Raw genomic sequence first — 22,386 nt, 5'->3', positions numbered from 1 at the left:
AACGGGAAATCCGTACAGCCTCCCTCTCATGATTTCTGACCTTTCCATTTTATTATTTGTAATGACAATTTTACGCCTACACGATGCTTCGAAGTTCGAACATCTCCTCCCACAGGCCCACCCCTTCTTCATTCATGTCTTCTTCCCTTTCCCCTGCCACATTTGACTGATCAGACGCACAACAAACTCCATAAATCATTGAATTTGAAGGCTTTTTTATTATTAATCTCTGCCATGATTTCCACTAAAAATCTCCCATTTTTTAAACCGAGAGGAATAATTCAAAAATCGGTCCGTCTATATCTTAACGTTAAAAAAAAATGCAGAAACCACAGATTCTATGACTAACGCATCTCTGAATTCTGATTTGACGGAGCAGAGCTTTCAGAAGCGAACGAAACTGTTCTATTTCTTTTACGCTTCCTTTGGAGCTTGACTTGAATTAAAGCTTTACGTTTTCCAGAATGAAATCTCGTTTTCAACTGCCTGATCTCGCTAGTAGCTAGAATCTCTCTGTTGCAGTTCACAGAAGACCTCTTCTGGTGAAAATTTCGGTAGATTAATTGCTCTCGCGTCTCATTACTAAAGCATAAAGCGATTAAGATCCAAAACTTGTCCGAACAAATTTCTGAACATCTTTGGGAGTGTGACGTTTCGTCTCACTTAATTATTAATTAATCGTATTTTATTTGAAAAAGTCTTACATTTTCCCGAAAACAAGGAAAATGTCTTTAATGTCCAAACGGAGAACTCTGATGACTACCGAATTACTCCAATGCCCTCGTACTTGGCACAACCAAGCCGATTAGCTTGAAGGTTAGGTTCGTCTTTGTGGGTCATCGCTGAACTTTTCAGATTTTTCCGTAATACGGTGTTATCAGTGACTACTGGGATTTGCCATTGCCTTCGAAGTTGGGACAATTTACATCTGTGCCACTTATGGGTTATGGCGTCATCGTCATGTCTGAGATGAAAAATTGGAACTTTAGAAGTGGATGGAGACCGACCATCCCGAAAAGGCCACGTGATTTCATCAGCTTTTGTCAGGAAAGGAAGGGCACTTGGTTTTAGTGGTGAATAATCTCGTCAAGAGACAAGGTATTATTTGTAAATATTTATTTCTTTAAAAGGGTAATTGCGTCCTCCTATTTTGAGTTTTTGACACGTTTGGCTAATAAGCAGGAAATTTTTCGAAACTACCTACACTTCCTTGATAATGTTAGACATGGGTTAAAACTTTCCCTACTTTCTAGAAATTTGTTAAATCATTTCCCTGTTACAGAATTTCCGTGACATGTGTAATGAGTATGATTTGAACCGAATCGGACATGGAACCGTTGTTGTCTCAGGGATACAGATTGAGTGGTCCAATTGTCTGAACCGTTTTTTTCCTCTTTATTAGGACAAATAGATCATCCCGTCACAATCAGAAAATTAATATACATATATAAATATGTATATATAGGTATCAATATGTATTATATAATTATATTTTACAGGTAATATATATATATAAGTATTATTTTATGTTTAAGTCATGTCTTTAATTCAGCTTTTAATTTTTATTAATAAAAATGCTCAAAATTACGATTTTAGGATAAAATTAGTTTATTTTGGAAAAAAAATATAATAGGACATTCCTCACCTTGAGATGCATAGATCTTGAAATATGATCTAAGATAATTAAAAAAATAAATAAATAAAGATCACTATAATCAAATTTTGGAGAGTAAAGTTATAGCTTTCAGGTCGAATGTGTCAATGGTTCAATCATCCAAGTTAAATAGTTTTTTAAAGATTTTGGATTTATAAGATTTAAACATGATATTGTGACTAGGTGATAGTTCACATAGTTTGACCGTCCAAACCAATCTTGGGTTGAAAACATTAGCTCAATTAAGAGCTCATTGGTTAAATAAATCTATTGTTGTCTTACAATCGGAGAATTTTTAAGTCTAATGTGATGATAGAACTAGTTCTGTTTATTACTGCTAGTCTATAGCAGAATCTAAAAGTTAGAAGGTTATGTTAGGTTTCAATGGGAGAGAAAAAGGATGTGGATTGGTTTTATTGGGCATCTTTGGACAAAATTCGGTTGATTTCTATGAAATTTGATTAGATATGCTTTATGTATATTGAAAGGGAGATCAAGGGAGCCGCACACCGTTTAGCCCAAAAGACAAAATCTTTGGTTTAGGAAGTCATATGATGGGATTGTCCGATTACAACGAGTGCAAATGATAAGAAAACCATTCTCACTAAATAATAAAGGGAAAATCTATGTTGCGGAAAAGATATGATATGGGAAGAGTTTTGATCAATTAAAACATATTCATGGATTTTGATAAATAACATCTGATTGGTTATCACATTTATGATTTCAGTTGACTGGTCAGTAAATTTTCAGATATTATATATTTTTTATATCATAGTCGAACCCAATAATAAATTATTTTTTTGTATAATTTTCAAAAAATACCATTATTGATCAAATATCAATGCACACTTTGATGGTGTTTGTTAAGTGAGAACTAAGTAAATGTGTCTTATTCCTTGGGAATTAATGAGTAAATAGAGAAATTAATAATTGGAATTAAGTAATTAGAAAAGATGCCTTAAATTAAATTGGGAATCTGAATTTGTAATAGGAGCTAATGAAGGTAAATATAGAAATTAATGATAGTTAATTGGGAGAGATGTCTAGGATTTGAATTTGAATATGAATTTAAAAGAAGCAAAACAAATGTAAAGAAAAAAAAAATCAAACACATTGACATGATATGTTCACAATATCAGTCCATATTGGTATAGATACCAATACTTTGCCATTATTGGTCCAATAATATGGATATGGGCGGAATAATGTTGATTTTCATCCATCTCACCCGATTCCATGTAATTGTAATATTAAAAACTGATAAGAATTGATACTGTAAACCATGCCTTCTTGATGAGGGCAGATTTGGCCCTCCAGTGGAATTGTGACACGTGGCACCTTGTGACAACTAGGTAAATACCTAGCCAATAAACTTACGAAGTTGGTGACCCACCCGAGCACCAGTCTGGCCGGCCTGGCACGACCTGTGTGCGGCCTACGCGACCTGCGCACGGCACGCGCAACCTATGCACGGCCTGACGTGCGGCCTGCGCGACCTCTCCGACCTGGACCAACCTAGCACATGATCCGGCCAAGCCGCCCATAAGACGCCCACCAATAAACTCGGCGGCATACATACCCCACAAGCTTGGTAGCTCAGTAGGGAGCTCGCCAAAGAGCCAGGCAGCTCGACAGAGCTCGCCACAAACAATTCGACAGAGCTCGCCACAGGCAGCTCACCACAGGGAGTTCGCCCCCAGACAGCTCGCTATAAGCAACTCGCCACTTGTAGAGAAGTTCGGTACAGGAGTAGTTTGGCATATCGCAGGAAGATCTCCTGCCTGACAACCTGGCCTAGACACTGACCCGCCGACTGATACAGGCGCCAACCTGACGACCTAGCCCAGACACCGACCCGCCGACTAACGCAGGCACCGCCCTGATAACCCGGCCGAGGCGCTGACCTGGCTGCCTGACACAAGCGCCAGCCTGACGACCTCGAGGAGTTCACCACCGTACCCCGGTTCTGACAGGATGTGACGAGTTTTACCGTTTGGAGGCTTTTCACCCACCTAACCCACAAGGACTCCGGTATATAAAGACCTCACCCCCCAAAGGGGAAGGGGATGAAAAAAGGAAAGTAACCCCTGCTCTCTAGCTCTCTCGTTTCTCCAATATTATCTTCAAAGCTCTCTATAATCAGAGTGCTAACTTAAGCATCGAAGAGCCCCCGCCGGGAAAATATCCCCGGGACATCTAATTCAGTTCTCGCAGGCCCTCAGCTCCCACTGCCTACAAAGGAAAGAAGACCACCTCATGCTGAGGGCAGTCGGATTGCGCCTTACTAGGGAGCTCCACCATTCTCTAAGTCATTGGCCGCCTAGTAGGGAGTTCGCCACCAGGTAGCTCTCCACTAGGCAATTCACCATGGAGCAGCTCGCCACCAGGCAGTTCGCCACCAGGAAGTTCGCCACCAGGCAGTTCGCCACTAGGCAGCTCGCCACTTGGTAGTTCGTGCCACCAGGGAGCTCGCCACCAGGCAGTTCGCCACTAGACAGTTCGCCACCAAGCAGTTCGCCCCTAGGCAGTTCTCCACCAAGCAGTTCGCCAATAGGCAATTCACCACCAAGTAGCTCATCACTAAGGCACGCCACCACCGGGTCAAATGACGAGGTACTTAGCTAAAAAATTTTACATCACAAAACATTGGTACGTGGCTGAAAACAGTTACATCACTTCTCATACCATTGTTGTCAACTTATGTCAAAGTAAATGGAGTTGTACATGAGTTGTTTGAAATGAGAAGGATTAGTAAATGGAGTTGCACATGAGTTATTTGAAATGAGAAGAAAGATTAGACAAAGTGATCCACTATTTCCCTTTCTTTTGATCTTATCAATGCAACTCCTTTTTATTCTTCTTTAAAAGCAAAGAAAAAACAAAGATTTAACACTAAGTTAGGGAGAGATGTAACTACCATACCTCATTTATTATTTGCAAATAATTATTATTATTTTTTTTTTTTGTAAAATTGAACCCCAACAAATTAATTCAATGAAAAATACTACGGTTTTTTGAGGAGATAACATGGTTAGAGAATTAATAGACAAAAAATGGAATATATTTTAGTGAAAATATGCATAGATAGAAAGAAAAAAAAAATGTTGCCAAGAATAATGGGAGTGGGATCTGTCTTTTAATGACAAATACCTAAGCTCCAAGTTATGGGTGGGAAAATGAAAACATGAAGCATATTGGTACATAGAATTATGAGTCACTTATTTTTATGGAGGGCAAAGAATTTGCCTCATGCTAGAATATTGACATTTATTAAATCCATGGCTCAAGCCATACTGGTTTATACAATAGACATGGTTTTGTTGCCAAAAAATATAACAAACAAAATTGAGAAGATCCATAAGGATTTTTGGTGGAACTCAAAGGGGGAAGAAAGGTATTTAAGTAATAAGTTGGGAGAAGTGTTGTTGTGAGAGGAGTAAAGGAGGCTTAGGGCACAAATTCATATGGGCTCCGAAGAACATAAAAGTACAAGAAAACAAGACTATAAAACCTGAAGAGTTGCTTTTGAAAATATTGTTGTACATGCTTTCTAAGGAAGTTTTCATTACTTAGAAGAACATAGCTTCATTGGAGGATCCCCACATATCATTTATGAGCTATAAAATCTATGTGGATGGCTCTTATTTTGAGAATGTAAACAAAGATACGTCAATCTGTGTTAGGTACAACTCAATGTTACACAAGTGATAACATGCTAATTTGGGGCGTTATGCATATCTATTGTTTATTTTCAAATTCAAAAGCTTGTTTCACATTTATACTTATCTCTTGTAAATTATAGAATTTATATATAAATACTCAAGGCACTCAATAATTACCAATTTGTATATTCACCAAAATCTTTGGGTTTAACTTGGTATTGTGGGTAAGTAATTGGTGTTTTGCATTAAATGGAAGCCCGATGAGTCAACTACGAAGTGGGTTTGGACTACACCGAGACATTTAGTCTCATTGTCAAGATGCCTATAATGCCTTCATGGGAATTTACAAGAAGAGATGTATATGCAACAGTCCATTGGTTTTGTGGATCCCAAGCATCTTCATTCTGTTTGTAAGCTTAACAAATCACTATATGGTCTCAAACAAGTTCTACAGGCTTGGTTCCACCGCCATCGTGAGCATCTTCTATCCATGGAGTTCTCTAAATCCAAGGCTGATGTTTCACTCTTATTTCATAAGACCACTTCAGACTTCACTATTCTCTTGGTTTTGGTTCCATGAGTTGTACCAATAGGTTGGTACTGGTTTTGTCCGTCCTAAATCAATTCAGACCTGAACTGATTATATAATGTATATTAAATATATAATATTTTATATGCAATATTTCTAACCATATATGTTCAAAATGGTCATTTTAGTTAGGTTGGAAGAAACTTTCCATTCAAATGGGATAAGGTTCATTTCATTTCTTATTTCCCATTTTGACATCTGAAGTCTAGGCAATGGAGTGTTCAGTTTCCTAGGTTCCTATTCCTAGCCTACCTTTCTTCCTCTTCAAGACAACCTAAACTTTTCTATCTCTTCTCTCGTTTTCCCCTTTTCATTCAACTCAATCTCTTGTCTCTCTTCTACTTTCTTCACTTAACTACTCTCAACTCCTTTCACTCTTTAACCATCTTCAATCTTAAAGATTCAATCATGGAGGCAGATAGGTAGTTGTAGTAGTGGAAGCAACGACGAAGACAATAGTCGCAACGATAGAAGATAGAAGTTGAAGCAATAACAACAGTGGTGGAAGTTAGAAGCAGCGACAGATGACATTCTCTGTCTCCCAACTCAAAAGTTCTGTAACTTGCCTTATGCCTCCATATTTTTTCCCTATTATAGATTTGTAGTTCTATTGGAAAAAGAAATTACATGATTGATGTTTCCTTAGTTTTTTTCCCTATAGTTGTTCTATTGAAAAAATTACAAGTGTTAACAAGTTTTTGTTTATATAATTGGGCCTTATTGGAACATACTCGGTTGTCCCAATTCTCGCCGGTTTGGCACTGGTTCTAGTTTTGTAGAACTATTAGGGTTTGATACAGTTCTGGTTCTACCGATTTTAGTAATCAGTTTGGGATGGTTCTACCTTATCCCAAACTAGACCCAGACCGTTGACAACCCTATATCTTGCTAATAGGCTCCTATCCAAACACCATATATCGTCTTGTTGTAGATTTGGAATCTACCTTTTCTCTACGTAATCTTTGGCCCTTAAGTTATTCTCTTGGAGTGGAGGCCCATCGCACATGTGCTGGTGTTCACCTCTCACAACATAAAATACTTGCAAGATCTTCTTATCCGTTGCAAAATGCATGAGGTGAAGCCCTCTTCATCGCCCATGGTTGTACGTTGTAAACTCTCTGCCACTTCCAACGTTCCACATGATGATGTTACCACATACCAGAGTGTGGTTGGTGCCCTTCAATATCTCACACTCACTAGACCCAAGATATCCTTTTCGGTTAACAAGGTCTATCAATTTTTAAAGGCACCAACCTTTGATAATTAGGCTGCAGTAAAAAGAATCCTATGTTATCTTAAGGGTACACCTAATCATGATATTCTTCTTCGCCTTTGTAAACATTTTGATCTTCATGTGTTCTTTGACATAGATTGGGCTGGTTACCCAAATGATAGATGATCTCAGGGAGGGCACGTAATCTTCTTTGGGCCTAATATTATCTCATGGAGCTCACAGAAGTAACACACAGTGGCATGTTCCAACACTGAATCAAAATATAGGAACTTAGCCACTACACTATTGACCTTGTCTAGTGCCAAATGCTATTACGCGAGCTTGGAGTTACTCTATATTTTCCTCTTACTCTTTGGTGCGAAAACCTAGGTGCCACCTTCCTATCTGCCAACTTGGTCTTCTTTGCTAGGATAAGAACTTGAATATCATTTTGTTTGTGTGTTGTAGATGGTTCTCCTTTTGCAGTTAGATAGTTTTGTATGCCCTTACCTCCAATCAGTTTGATGTACTTTTGACATTTAGTGTAAATGAATAAAATGCATGTTTGATTCATGTTGTGTGGTATGTTTCTATGTAAGACCCTTAAACTAGACACTTAATGAGACTCGTGTTAGTTTAGAATGTTCACAGTCATTGGATAAGTCTAGGGAGATTTATTCTATCAAGGCTGACACTGGTGTGCTGCCAAATATTGGGGTGGCTTGTCTCAGCTGCTAGGGTGAGACCCAAAGCACATGTAGTGTAGGATTACTTGAATCTTTGAACTGTACCAGATTTCTAGTATTGCCCTGGACCTTGGTGATTGATGGGCAAAACTGGAAAGTTACACCTGACCCCTACACTCGATTATGATACTGCACTAAGTGTCGGATTGGGTTGTCTTTAATATGCCAATCAATGAGATCCTTAGCGGGGGTCAAAACCTGGGTATGTTGAGACAGTCTGAGAATTCATCTGAGTGGGTGATCATAATGATAGGATCAGTCCCTTTGTCGGACAAAGGTAATGATCGGAGATGCACTCTCTCTGATGGAAACCAAACTGCTGGCAATTGATTTCAATCGTTGGAATTTTGTTTTGCAAAATTTATATATAAGATATATAGATATATATACGGTTTCAAAATGTTTGCAAATGGTTTTAATTCCTGGGATCAATATGAGCAGAGAGTGCAACATTGTTCTCTTGTCGGGCAATGTTTGATCATTATGGGTTGAAAGGTTAAGTGTAAGGCCATTTAGGGTTATACCTGATGGGCTAATCTTGCATCTGTCCACAGTCCCTGGGTTTTTATAAGATAGCTTGGCCCAGGGACCACTTAGTGTAAGTGTTGGGGCTATAGAGTCCATGCGATGGGCTCAGGGGGTTCACTGGGCTCTCCAATGAATTCGGCTAGGCCTTGTAACAAAGACTGGGCCGAACTCATGTGGCTGATGTGTAAATCAATGCTTGGGTCTCACGCAATACAAAGAAGCCCAACTGGGCAGCAGTTTGGAAGCCTATTGAGCACTTGATACATATTGGGCCTAAAGCCCATTTTGAACTGGCTGATTTGATTATCCACTTAAAGGGGCAGATCTGAGATTCAAATAAAGATTTGAATCTGGTAACCTCCTGATAAAATCAGGAGTGGGCTGACCTAATCTGCAGATAGGATTAAGATAATTCCCTATCCAAATACTTATTTGGATTGGGATAACTCCTAATAGGATTATGAAGTTTCTTAATCACTAAAAAAGATGAGAGAAACCCTAATCTTGAATTACATGAATTCGAACCAAGGGTTTAGCAGAACATCCTCCTGCAGTTAGAGAAAGGATCTTAGAAACCCTAAAGAGAAGAAAAGCAAATACGCCAACATCAGCTCTAGAGTTCTCCTCCAACCGCCGCATTTCATTGTCTGGTTCGATCTCTCTGAGAGGGAAAGATCAAGAAGGTGTTCTTGATATTAGTCTTTGCTGAAAGACTGATTGTGTACGGTGCTCTTCGCTTCCATCGAATTCTTGTGAAGAATTTAGTTCGTAGGACGAACACTGTTAGTTCTGTTCCAGTATCACTGCGTCATCTTCAGTGGGAGCAGATCTTAGGAGTATTCTTTGGGCGTGAACACCGACATTGGGAGATACCGACTCTCCATATCAGGTATAACCCTTCCCTTTCTCTTTGGTTCAGATCTGGTTTGATTTTGGTTCGATTAGATCCTTGAATATTGTATTCTAAAATCAGGGAATATAATTCCCAGTTGGAAGGGAGGAGAGAAATTTTTGATATTCGCCCACCCTATTTCATTGCATTCTTGGTGTCCATACGGTGGATCTCTCCCTCCTTTCATTGGTATTAGAGCCACAGGTTCGAATCTTGAACCAAGAAAATCATATTTGAACCTGCGCAATTGAGCAGAAGCTATTCTACCTAGATTTGCACAAATTGTTGTTTTATTCCAAGAAGTTGTTTCTAGATGTGGGCGATTGATCTGAAATTAATTTTTGTTAAATCTGAAATTTATTTGAAAATGTTCTTAATTTATTTCTTGATTTAAATGGGTTGTTCATACATGGAGATTGAAGTGCAGATTTGGCGCAGATAGTCTGCGCAATCTTTTTTTGTAGTTTCTATTCTATTCGGTCTGTAAAATATTTTTTTTTCTAGACTGAATGTATAGGATTCAATCAATAATGTAATTAATTAATAGAAATTATGTTTATGTTTTTTTTTTTTATTTTCTTGATTGAAGATGGCAACGACACTAGAGATTTGTAGATCATGATATCGCATTTTGCATTTTGCAGTTTCTGAAACTACAACCCTTGATTACTAACATCTGTTTTGTAGGTGGTATGAACAATCCATATCTGATTTGTGATTGTCTAAAATCAGAAATATTAATTTCAGATCTTTCTTGAATTGTTTCTTGAATTGAAAATTGGTTTTGGACTGTTTCAGACCAAATTGGACCAAAGTTGTTTGGACCGAATCTAGGGTTTGAATGGGGCTGTTCTCAGCCCTGATTTCTCCCACTTTCAGGTCTGAAACTAATCTTTAATTGAAAGAACCAATTCGACTCGACCTGTAAAGCCCGATTTTAAAAGGTTAAAACTGCAAAAGCCCAATTTTGTGTAAAAGCTATATGGGCCAAACTGCTAACTGCTATTCAGCCCATATACTAGATAATGTTAATTGCTAATGTTATGGATTATAAATGGGCTTATTAATGGGCTTTATAGCAAGTAATTGATTGGATCAATTCTTCCATTACATGTGATGTGTGGATGTTTGATGTGTTGCGACCATGGGCCATAAGCACTTGGCCCATGATGATACGTTAGTGGCTCTCGCGCACACCATGGCTGAATGCACATTGTTGCCATGGTGTCCCTTACAGTCATTGGATGACCCCTTCCTTTCGTGGTGGGCCCCATAACCCTAAAAAGGAACACGTGCAAAAACCCTAGCCGAATTAGGCCACCAGAAATCTGACTTTATGAAAGTCAATGGGAGCCGCTTTGGTTTGACCTAAATTAACTAGGGCGTAATCTCTTGTTCCCTCCGATAATATGAGTGCATGTGATATGGAAATCTATATGATGAACTCTCTAAAGGCCTTCCATCATTAGCACGATGATGGGTCCTTTAGTAATGAGGAAACGCACCATAAAATTGGGTTATCCATTTGCTATTGGGTTTTTCAGAGTGTTTCATAAGATGATAGGGGCGTCATAGACCAATGTGGGAGGGGCTTCACTAGAAAATGGGAACTCTCTCACAATACATTGGCGTAACCTGAATATGATGGGTGAGCACTCACTGGATAGAAAGGTTTAGCCTAAAATGGCTATGAACCTTGTTTGACAGAGGCCAAAGAGAAACTCATACGATGAGTGGATATGATCCGTCACAGATAGGTGGAGGGGTTATGCAGCTGAAATAGTTGGCTCCACGCACCCTATGTGATTTTCCACATTTCCAGAGACATTTCGTCGTCTCCGTCACTGAGATAGGAGGGAAATCCTAGAGATGAACAAATGGAAATGAAACATAGATTAAAAGCCACATCTATGTAGATAACATGAATCAAACTAAGGTTGTGGACTAACGTTTTGTTGTTTTACCAGAAAATGGCAAACGGACAATTTGCTAAGTTGTTTGATGACAACAAACTTAAGGGCCCAAACTATACCGACTGGTACAGAAACCTTATGATGGTCCTGACTTCAGAAAAGTTAGATAAAGTGGCAAAGAATCTTGCATTGGATCGTTCGGGAGAAAGGGCTTCAGAAGCTCGCAGGAGGGAATACCAAGAATGGGAGGAGAAAAACTCCCTAGCCCGCTGCTATATCATAGCCTCTTTAGATAATTCGATACAGAGACAGTTCGATCAGATCGAACTAACCAAAGACATATTGGATAGTCTGAAAACTATGTACGAAGAGCAGAACCGTTCTACTCGCCAAAAGGTCCTGAAGCAGTTCATGACAACACAGATGACCAAGGGGCAGCAAGTTCATGACCATTGTCTTTGGATGATGGGTTACATAAACGAGCTGGAGGCCCTTGGGTCTGGGCTAGATTTGGTCACACAGATAGACGTCATTCTTAACTCCTTGTCTCCGTCCTTCAATCCGTTCATTATGAACTATAATATGAACAAGTTGAATGTCAGCGTTCAAGAGCTTAGCAGCATGTTGCAACGAGCCGAGGAACTGATTAGAAAGGATGAGCCGATAGTCATGCTTGTTGAAACTGGCAAATCTAGCAAGAAGAGGAGGGCAAAGAGGAAGCCCCAGAAAAAGGCCACTAAATCTAATAAACAAAAGAAAGACAAGGCATCCAATGCCTATCACTTTTGCAAACAGGCCGGCTACTGGAAGAGGAACTGTCCTGCCTACCTGGAATCTAAGAATGGTAACTTCGAAACTTGTGTCGTGGAAACTAACCTGTTAGTTGCTTTTTTGTCCTGATGTGTTTACTCCGAGGCTTCAACTCATGCGTGTAATTCATTGTAGGGGTTCAAAGCAAGTAGAAGGCTGAGTGAAGGAGAAGTGACACTTTACTTGGGGACTTCTTCAAGTATTGTAGCTACGGTGATAGGAACCGTAGAATTAGTCTTTAGATAAGGAAATACTTGTACTTAAGGATTGACTTTATGTACAAAACTTAAGAAGAAATTTGATTTTTGTTTCTAAATTGCGTGCTCATGGATATATTGTCTGTTTTAGTAATATGATTACTATTAAAAGGAACAATAAATTCATCGCATGTAGGGACTGGAGAATGGTCTCTATGTTCTATATCCTTCTCTAAACACTAACTTAATCGAAACTACGTTGGTAGAAATCCCCAAGAAAAGGGCATGTGATATAGTTAGTCTCACGTGCCTGTGGCATTACCGACATGGCCATATCGGTATTGACCGAATCACAAAATTGGTAAAGGATGATCCTTTGGATTTTCTAACCATTGAAGATCTTCCCACTTGTGAGCCTTGCCTCCGAGGTAAGATGACAAAACGGCCATTTAACAGTAAGCCTGAAAGTTGTACAGGCATGCTTGACCTTATACATACTGATGTATGCGGTCCCCTGAGCGTTAAGACTCGTAACCAACACATGTATTTCATCACCTTCACCGATGATTACTCACGATATGATTACGTGTACCTAATGAGACAAAAGTCTGAATCCATTGAAAAGTTCAAGGAGTTCAGACAATAAGTCGAGAAACAATTAGGGAGAGAAATTAAGGCCATTCGATCAAATCGAGGTGGCGAGTATCTCTCTGACGAATTTAGGGACTACTTGAAGGCCAACGGGGTCTGTACGCAAGGGGAAGGTCAAGGGAAAGTAGGCATCTCTCCCGGTGGACCGACCCGTGACGAGATCCTACGCCCAGGCCCATAATAGTTTCTGTTAGTGATGACCACCGCTTTCAAAGGTTGCAGCGGTGGCGACGATGGCTTCATTGACACTATACCGTGTGCGAAGAAGGTGAAGAGCGAGAGGAGAGAGAACCCCTTTCAAAGGAATTTAACAGAAGGATAAAATTGTTATTTTAGCTCTTCTGTTGATATTTAACAACAATGGCCATTTTTTGAAAGAGTAAGAATAGCATTGACAATAGTCAAATAGTAAAGGTATACTTAATCGGTTAGATAAATAATAAGGATAGTTTAAGAAATTTATCATATTTTTTACAACAGTTATAAAGAGGTTAGAGATCTCAATTTTGTTTTAAGTCCGATTAAATTTCATTGTGTTAAAAATATAATACAACTATGTTACATATGAATATTACATATAAAAATATAAAGTTTTATGAATTCAATATTTATATTTATATCAATTTGTTATACATGAATAAGTTTTTTTTAATCTTTATTTTTTTTTTAAATAATAAAATGGATTTAATCCGCATTCAATTGGAGTCCAAAAAAAATTGGATTTCAAATCGAAATCAGATTTGGAAGTATCAATAATCCAGATCAAATTCGGATGTGACTGAATTCAGTCCCAATTCCACCCGATGACAAATTGAGACAACCCATTTCACCAAGGGAGAGAGCCTTGTGGGCGGGATAATTAAAGCCCATCCAACGTTCCTCTCCCCTATAACCGGTTCGTGCAAGTCAACTTAACCGGCAAGAGACAAAATTAAATAAATAAATAAGAAAAAAAAAGAAAAGAAAAGGCCGAAGGACTTAATCCTCCACCAACCTCATTATCTGGAATCTCAATACATTAATCGTCCAATTTTATTTTTTAATAAATGATTAAGAAGCGGAAGAAATAATTCCAACATGGGTTTGTTAAGAACAGCTGGCTGTCATAGTCAATGCTCCTTACCCTGTTTTCATCACGACACGTGTCTTTATCCTTTCAGCTATAACTTCACTAATCAATTCATGAGCCTTGCCCGCTAACGTGCGCCGTAAAGGTTGACTAACAAGATGATAAGTATGAGATTGAGACGAGAATAGAAGAATATACCAAAATCACAGAGAAATTAAAATTTATAACACAAGGCCAAAGGGAAAGAGGGAATATTAATAATCAATAATAGCAAAGGCGACGTGCATTAATAGAGCAATATGGACATATTTATTTGGTTTCAAATATTTTATAATATCTTTCTATTTCCCAAAAATCTGTAATCTAATAAACAAAAATGCTTGCATCGTTGTTTCCTGAAATTCTAAGATTATCAATGCATTCCAGATTTCTGTTATAAACCCGATGCATCTCCTCGTGGCTCACCTCCATACTTTATCATTTTCTCTATTAATTACCCAACTTCCTCTTCATATTTTAATTACTTAATTAATCTCACCTGCCGACTGCCGAGTGCAAGCAGACTTGAGGGCATTCAAGTAATTTGCTCCTCTTTCATTTTTATATGAAAAAATCTCGGCCCACAAGGCCTCAGCTACAAGCTAACAAGTACGTTGCAGAGTGACTGCCCGATCGGTCCACCAAGCTATCCAAAGTCCAATCAGTGAACGTTGCCCCCCACCCCCTTCATGAGACCCCACATTATCTATTACTATCCAAGTTGATCCTAGCCATCCAATTAGCCTCTTATATCATAGTGGTAGGGTGGTATGGCTCACACAATCATAACACCTCAATCACAGCCCACAGGAAAGAAAAAAGTGGAAAAGGAGAAGAACCCAGTTAATCAGAGCTGGCTTTGGCTTGCGAGTTGTGAGTTATGACATCAACAATGTCAAAGGTAATCTACCAATGGGCAATAGCTAAAAAGCTTCCATTTTTTTTTTAATAGGCCTGGGCCTTTTATTAGAGAAGTGTAATGGACAGTGGGCACAGTATTATTTTATTTGCTTATGGATTTATATTCTAATGAATATGTAGTGCGAACTATCGCCTGTGGATTGCATGTGAGGGGTGGGGTCATCCTCTTTTGGTGGCCCCACTCGTGGGGTCCGCGTTAGTTCAGCTTTAGCCATCATAAATGGTTCATTTAAGATACGACGAGCACATGGTCCTGTGACCTCATTTCGCTTTTTTAAAGCTATTCCGTGTTGTTGGGCCCCCAAGTGTAAAATAGTCCGATCATGTTATTTTTTTAAGACCAGATTGGCCTCCACAGAGGTGAGAGGTCCACTATCCACGTAACCTGTTAATGGATAATGGGCTTCTCCGCCCGTTGCGAAACGTGTTTCTTCCTTGGATATGCTCAAAAGTGCGAGTTCCTGTCGTTTACAGTTGTACCATGATATACTGCTCCCACACGTGGCTCCTACATCCTAAGATGACGTGGCACATCATGATTGGTCCTTTCAGTTTTCTTGTAGATGATCCTAAATGGATAAATGCAGCACTGTAGATTTTTCAATTCTGGGGGGTGAGGAGTCAACCGTTTGACAATCGTGTGTTGATGATCAGACTAATGGATGATGGCCTTCACGAATCACGATTGCAACACGTCAATCAATGGTGAAGATCAGGCAACGATCTTGATGAACAGGTGCTAGGAGAAGCTGTTGTGTCCGTGAGCGCTGGATCATTCGTACGACACAAAAATCCAAAATGGAAGGGATGGAGCAACTCAAATTTCACAGGCTTGACTCCTTACTCCTTACCAAAAATAAATTAAAAAAATCCATAAGCCTGACAATACTAGGAGACGAGCCCAAATGACAAAATTTAATAAAATCAACCAATCAATCAAATTAACTATAAAAACATAATTCCTCCAAATATTTGGAAATTGAAAATAGCTACACTACTTGATTGTTCCTTTTTCACTATAAAGCTCATTTTTATCATCATCTAAGCCTTTATATGAATGAATCTCGTTTCGCTAATCCAAATTCTTTTCAATCTGCTTTTGATTCTTCTAACTTTTTCAATTTGTAATAGATCACTTCATCTAATGGGTTAAAAGTTTTTCTTTTTTCTTTTTTTTATATATTAAACCACTACTGTGATGTATTGATTGTTTTTTAAAAATGTATTTATAAGGAAAAACATTTATGTAATAGTGATTAATAACAAAACTTTCAATTTGTAGTTCTTTGCATATACTTTTCCTTTTTAGCTATTTAGCTTCAAATTATATAGTCAAAAAAAGGTGCTTAACATGAGATTAATAACAAAACTAAAAAAGCAATTCCAAAATTAAACAAACAAAGATAACCAAAGGTTCATGTTAAGTTTTTTTTTTTTTTTTTTTTTTGTGGAACCAGAAGAATCTATAAAACAAATCTACATTAAATTAATAAAAATAGAGAAAAACCTAATAACCCATGAAAATGATAAATGGTTTCTTTAAACTTTTATATAAGAAGAAAATTGATTCACCCCATATATTGGTGTGTGAATCTCGGTTTTGACATTAGTTTAGGTCAAATTAAGGCTCATATTTAGGTTGGCCATTAACCTAACCCAATTCATATAATTAACAACCCTACTTTATTAGATAGAGCCAAAAAGGATTAAAAGAGATTTGAGAAGAAAATATGGATTTAATGTGAAGGGGAGATATTATAAGCAGTGACTATTAATGTGTGTGTAAGAGAGAGAGAGGAATGATATTATTAGAGAGTAAATATGGATTTTGTTTTTTTTTTCTTCAATAATGCTTGTAAATAATGTGATTTTGTTTTTGCAAAAACAAATATCGACGAACACCTCCCTCCCACTAAAGCGACTAGATTTGAGGTAGTTTTTATGCAATTTGTAAAGGTCTCATGGGGTCAAATTGGGCCATGTTGAGATCTAACCAGACTACAAGGCAGACCCAGATTTGAAGTTAAGCTGGACTGATGTCGACCTGGATATATGTGTTCAAAAGAAAGAGGATCTGGGTGAACTGGGTTGGAGTTAAGACTTTCACAGCTAATGTTAACAAGTCCAGGGCCCCCTGACAGAAATGGTTATCCGCTCTTAGTATACTAATGTCATCCATGGATCTTAAGCAACATCAATGGATAAGCAGATAAGGTTCCTATTCAATTCTCCATTCCTCTCATATGGGCTGTCCCTTCCTCTCCAAACCCTCTTTTTCTGGAACTCGATGGATAATCCTTATCAAAAGTTAGAACCTTATTCCCATAAGTGATCCCTATTCCGAAGCCTCATTTGCAATAAAAATGTAAATTCTACTTCTCCAGTGGTCCTTTTGTACTTTCTGATGAATAGTATAATATCTTGAAAAGATGGAAAAAAAAAAAAAAGGAAATATCCCCAAAAAGCTATCTCTATCTGTGCCATTTTTAAGAGAGGCGAGAGGCCGCATTGCCAATTACTTGGTTAGTCCTAAACTTTTAAGGCCTGTTTGTCATATCTTTTAAAGTGGATCTTCTTATAGTTCTGATAGTCAAAAAACGTATTGAGCTTTTGATATAAGACCTGGGCAGTTTGAAGACATTTTGGTAGATGCGCATATTTCTGTGCGTCTACCCATGTTTTTTCGCATGAAATTAAATTTAATACACCATCATTTGACGACTAGATCTTCTACGAGTCAAATGAAAATAAACTAAAAATCAATTTTCCCGATTTATAAATAGCCAAAAAACCACACGAAAAGATATACCAAACGAGCCATTAATTTTACAAGCATAAATAACGCTGGTTTGAGTTTGAGAGGGGCATTTTATAGAAAAAAAAAAAAAAAAAAAGCCAAATATTAGGATCATATCCGGTCTACCCTTCCAAGACCCCATATACATAGGAGCCTCGAAGACAACATTCAGTAATTAGCTTATAGTCAGCTATAGTATCATATCTTCCATCAATACACTTGAATGGATAAAAAAAAAAAAAGGTAAAACTATCTAAATTTTAGGTAAAATACAAACTGTTAATCTATCACCATGTACTTTGGGGACCCCTCTGAACTTTTATTTGCGACAACTACCTACCTTCAACTTTAAATTTTAGCACTTTGTTCCCATCATTAGGATTCAATGAATTAACTTTTGAAAAAGATTTTCATGTGACCATTATGTGAGAGTTTAAACTTTGAACATTTCTAAAACCTTATATTACCCTTATGCCATTTTATGATATCATTTCGTAAAAAAATTGATAAAATACAACATGTGAGGGACATAATTGGTGTTTAACTCCGAAAGTCCAGGAATGACAGGGAAAATGGAATAAACGGACCCCTAAAAATGGGGTTGTGCTAAAGTACCCTCTCGTGTCTCTCGAGAGCGATCAGGATACTGTAGGGCCTTATAGAGATTTGGAATCGGAACCAGAATTCTAATCATTTGGTTGGGCAGAATCAAATTTTCATTCCTATTTCTGATGGAATGGTCATTCTCACCTTCTTTGAGAATGAGATTTCATTCTAGCTGATATCAATTTCAATTTTGATTCTTTTTTGAGCCAAATAAATTATAAAAATAGATCATTCTAATTTCGATGCTGAAAGATTTTGATTCGGATTTCAACTGTGAACCAAACGGATCCGTAGTCCTATTGAAGTTCCCTATGACAAAAGGAGAAAGTCGGTAGAGGAGAGAGAGTGTGAACTATACTTTTACCTAAATGAGAGTTTTATTTTTTTTTTGAAATCTGCTAGGAATTATGCCACATCAACATAAGTGTCCAGATGTCAACCACTAGACTATGTCTATGTTGTACTCATGACTTGGCCTTAATTAACATTTTATGATTCAAGTTGGACCAAGACAATTCAGCTTTGGCTTACGACAGGTTAGCTAGGGTCTATGGCCTCATGTCCATGCTCTCATACAACATAAAAATGGAAAATAAAAGAAAAGTAGATAATTGTGGGTAATATAAGAAATATAACAAAAAATAAAGAAAAAGGGGAAATACAGAATGAATTAAAAATTTCCAACCTCTTATTATTCAGGTCTGAAATCTGAAAAAAAAAGTGGAAATGATTTTCCATTTTTTAAAGGCTCTGAAAAGATAAGATCATTTGAGTTGAAACAATTCTCTGACATCTTAAATTGTGAAGTTTATTATTTTACCCTTAGAAATAGATTGCTTGATAATATTATAAATAATAAAAAGAATATTAAATAAAATAGTATTCTATTAGGCTGTGTTTTGTTTGAAGGAAAAAACAGGTCGGGGTGCTCATGGTTCGGTTTTATTTATTAATTATTAATAATTTTAATTGTGTTATTTATTAATTATTAATTTATTAGTTTTTATTCACACTATTTCAATATTATTTTGAAGTTGATAACAGTTTTTTATGAGGTGGTGCCGATTAAATACAAAATTACCAAATAGTATGTTCTGAGGATAAAAAAGTAAAATTAGTGAATTTCAGATGTTGATTTAATACAAAAAAAAATTATCGATTCAAATACTCTAAAAAGTAAAAAATCACCTATAATTCTTTTCATATTTCAAATACAAATAATATATTTTTAACTTTTTAACTTTTCAGATTTTAGATTTATCAAACGCTAAGTGTCACTACTCCCACATCCACAATACATATGGTGGCATTCTTTAATTTATCCTAAATTCTTTTATAGCCGATAATAGGTACATGGCAATGGGTTTCCCAGAATAATAAGGAGGTGGCGTTGGCATCTCGATTTGACAATAGGAAGGATTGTAGATGCCGAGTCACTTTCTAGCTACCAAGCTTTCTACACCTTTGTTGCACCACCAATTGCAGACCTTCCTACATCCCACATGGTTAGGCTTCGGCTTCGACGTTATCTCCATTACAACACTGTGCTCTGAAATCAAGCTGAAGTTTTCTTTGGGGTTTCATAATACTCCTCCAGGCTCCAGCTCTTGCCAGTTAAGATCAATTGACACGAATGATGTATTTGTCATTTTGTGATTACTCCCGTAGAAGGGCGTATATAGAAATAGAATGTCCTGGAAGGTAGGGGTGTCGATTGGACTGGATTTGGTCCAATCCGATTCGGTTCAATGTAAATCCATTATAAATGGATCAGGTCCAATTCAATCCAATGAATGTTTTAAACTGATTTGGATCGGTCCAATTCAATGTTTGAACCGTCTAATCTGTTCAAATTTATTTTAATTTAGATTGGTTTTAACCTAAATTCAATCCCCGGTTCATTGATACATATATTCTTATCTTATATTAATGGATCAAATATTGGCTTAATTCAACCCAATCTAATATAAAATTGCTATGAACGGATCAAGTTCAATCCAATCTAATAAATATTTTGGATCGAATTGATCTAATCCAATGTCTTATTCTTCCATCCAATCCGTCCAAATTAATTTTGAACTGAAGGAATCCAACCCAAAATCGGTCCATTAACAACCTTAGAGGGAAGTGCTAGAGTTTGTCATGACTAATTTCTTGAGCGATTAGAATCAGCTGAAAAAAAAAAGAAAAGAAAAGAAAAAGATAAAGATGATAGCTGCAGAGACTAGTCATTTGATAGAGAATGATGTTTTCATCATATATATAAACATGGAAAAGGAATCTCATTGCTAAAATCCATCTCATCTTTTTTATTTTAAGCAGAGAAAGAAAATGTCTCCCATGTGAATGATCAATCAGTGGTTGGTCCTGCTTGTCTAAAAATATAGGACGCATGAAGCCCCCATTTAAGCCAAAGGGCCAAAACAAGATGATCACATAATGGAAATGGAATTGAAGACAAATAACGACCAAATATCCCATAACAACAATAATACTGAAATGCCATTGTACCATATATATGATTTATTAGGTAAAATGTTTCGATTCTTTTAATAAGTGGCTGACCTAAAATGATCTATTAATTGCTTTAATTTTACTAAATAAATTAGTTGTTTAATAAAATAGTTAATCAATCAATCCAACATGTGCCATTCTGCTATTAAGCAGCTCACAAGTCACAAGTCACAATTCACAACAATATGTCATTCAGTTCAGTCATTTCAGCCGCTGCCAAAAGGATTAATGTGTAGGACATAAAAAGGGCACATTTGACATGGGGTTAAGCTGAAGATTCAGCTAAACTGATTTGGCTGATCTGAAGTGCTCCTAATAAGCCATTGAAGTGGACAGCCATTCAAAATGACTGACTGCATGACAGTGGGTTTAATTTGGGCTCTCCGCAGTCCTCACCTCCTCCCGCCATACCCATATTCTTTCACTTTCAGTACCAACATAAGCAGACAATTCACCAGTCTTATTAACCGACTCTTCTGCTAAATTCATCCAAACATGTTAACAGTAGAGCTCTGTTTGATTGGATTGACTCCCTGCTCCCTTGTTTCCTGCCGCTGAGAAATCCCATGTTCCGCCAAAACCCTTTTCGCCATGTCCTATCATTGTCCTTTCCCTTTAGTACTCCATCCTCATCCCATATTCCCATACAACCTCACAAGCTTTTCAAGCTGACGCTACCTACTTCTACACTTCTAATTCTTTTTTAGCCATATTGAGGGATGATATGGCCATACAACCACAAAATCTTTCAAGCTGATGCCATTTCTACGGTTCTACTTCTATTTTAGCCATGTGGAGCTAGAGGGATGATATGTCTATGCTTGGATCATTACAGAGATTGGAATCAATCCTCACAATACGATGTTTATATCTTATTCACAATCATTTAATTTGCAGCTGTACACCGAGAATACTCTCCATGAATAAAAAGATAGAAGTACAGAGATATTCTTAATACACGGTTGCGAGTGGGTGTGACGATAGTGTAAGTATAATTTTGTGAGAATTTGTCTTGGAAAACAGAAAAGTTGGTGGCATTGTACACATAACCCTATTGAATATTTAAATACTTTTTATTATTTTTTAGGGTTTCACGGAAAAGATATAATATCTGAAAAACTCTGACCAGTCGATTAAAATCATAAACATGGTAGTCAATTACGTGTTATTTATCAAAATTCATGGGTCATTTTTGATTGGTCAAAACTTTTTCTATACCATATCTTTTCCGTATCATAGATTTTTCCATTTTTTTATGATATATAGGTGCCATTGGGCACCAACATAAGACTAAGTTTGGAAACAGTATAAATGCAAATTTGTAGAGTGCAAAACCTTATATTTTGTATTATTTTATATATGTATTTATAATGTATATATTTGCATATGTACTACTTCTATAGGCTCAGTTTGGAAGGAGTATAAATACAAATATGTATGATGCAAATATATGCAAAATAATACAAAATACATGATTTCGCACTCTACAAATTTGCATTTGTACTCCTTCCAAACTGAGCCTAAGGAGAAAAATGTTTTGCCATTGCAAGAAACATTGTTTTCATGATTATAACAAAAAGTG

The 22,386-nt window shown here is 37.2% G+C and overlaps 1 long non-coding RNA gene across 1 annotated transcript; it reads left to right on the top strand.

Moving 5' to 3' along the window:
• Positions 1 to 6,206: 6,206 nt before the first annotated feature.
• On the top strand, positions 6,207 to 12,326 carry LOC148877946 (uncharacterized). The gene is made up of 3 exons (XR_016105385.1): positions 6,207 to 6,460; positions 11,255 to 12,044; positions 12,146 to 12,326. It is a non-coding gene; the product is annotated as an uncharacterized LOC148877946 (long non-coding RNA).
• Positions 12,327 to 22,386: the final 10,060 nt, after the last annotated feature.

This window comes from Nelumbo lutea, chromosome 1, assembly GCF_056320005.1.
Source record: "Nelumbo lutea isolate HS-2025 chromosome 1, American lotus-T2T, whole genome shotgun sequence".
Taxonomy (NCBI): Eukaryota; Viridiplantae; Streptophyta; class Magnoliopsida; order Proteales; family Nelumbonaceae; genus Nelumbo; species Nelumbo lutea.
The sequence above is the reverse complement of the archived record's forward strand: the minus strand, read 5'-3'. Positions and strand labels throughout refer to the sequence as shown.